At 26.9% G+C, this 1,000-nt stretch overlaps 1 protein-coding gene across 1 annotated transcript in view; it reads right to left on the bottom strand.

The window, feature by feature from the left end:
* Positions 1–1,000, bottom strand: part of LOC106871452 (dynein axonemal heavy chain 5) — a 358,231-nt gene that overhangs the window by 247,435 nt on the left and 109,796 nt on the right. The gene's annotated exons all lie outside the window — the stretch shown is intronic.

The following is a 1,000-nucleotide window of genomic DNA, read 5'->3' as shown; positions in this document are numbered from 1 at the left end:
TTTGAAACTTTTTATCTTCCAGTTCTATAATAGAAACACCTTTGATATTCATAAAAATGTTCACTTCTTCCTTCAGTGATTAACTGAATGCCATTAAGTTTTTTTTTTAAATGTTAGAGGATAAAATGCCAAAGGTAGCCTATAGAAAGAGGAGGGGTAAAGGAAAGAAAAAAACCAAATAAATGAGAAGTATAGAACAATATGTAAATTAAATAAAACCCTAAAGTCTTGGAAAAAGATATATTTAGTGAATGTGAAATGTAAGAAGAAAATTAATGTTTAAATTATATATAATCATAGATATCACTTATATGAACTAAAGGTGTGTTTCTGCCAATGTTTAATTTAAACATTAACTTTCTTCTTGCATTTCACATTCACTAGATATATCTTTTTCTAAGACTTTAGGGTTTTATTTAATTTACATATCGTTATATACTTCTCATTTATTTGGTTTTTTTCCTTTCCTTTACACCCACCTCTTTCTATAGGCTACCTTTAAATTTATATCCTCTAACCCTTTTTTTTTTAAAAACTTAATAGCGTTCAATTAATCACTCTATATATCCATCATATTCTGTTAAAATGTCTTATTGATGAGTTTCATTTCTTCAATTCCCCGAAGAGAAGATTACATTGTTTTATGCTATTTTATTCCTTTGGAATAATACCAGTGATATCTTCAAAACATGTGTCAGAAGTAAAAGAATTTGAATAACACCTGCGTTTAATTCTATTTATTTATCTATGTATATTATACAAAATATTTCATGTAAACCTGGAGTTTCTACCTTTGAAAACAAGGAGTTACACCCATTTTACTCATGTGATTTTTTGCTACCCTGGTAACTATTTATCTATTTTTTCTGTGTTAATTGTTAACAAGGGCCCCCAACATAGCCACACCTCGTGAGCTGAGACTAGATAAAATTTTTAAAGATAAATAAATAAAGGGAAAAATACACACATCTATATATATATATATATATATATATATATA

The sequence above is a fragment of the Octopus bimaculoides genome, chromosome 10 (assembly GCF_001194135.2).
Source record: "Octopus bimaculoides isolate UCB-OBI-ISO-001 chromosome 10, ASM119413v2, whole genome shotgun sequence".
NCBI classification, from domain to species: domain Eukaryota; kingdom Metazoa; phylum Mollusca; class Cephalopoda; order Octopoda; family Octopodidae; genus Octopus; species Octopus bimaculoides.
This window is presented reverse-complemented; position numbering and strand designations above follow the sequence as displayed.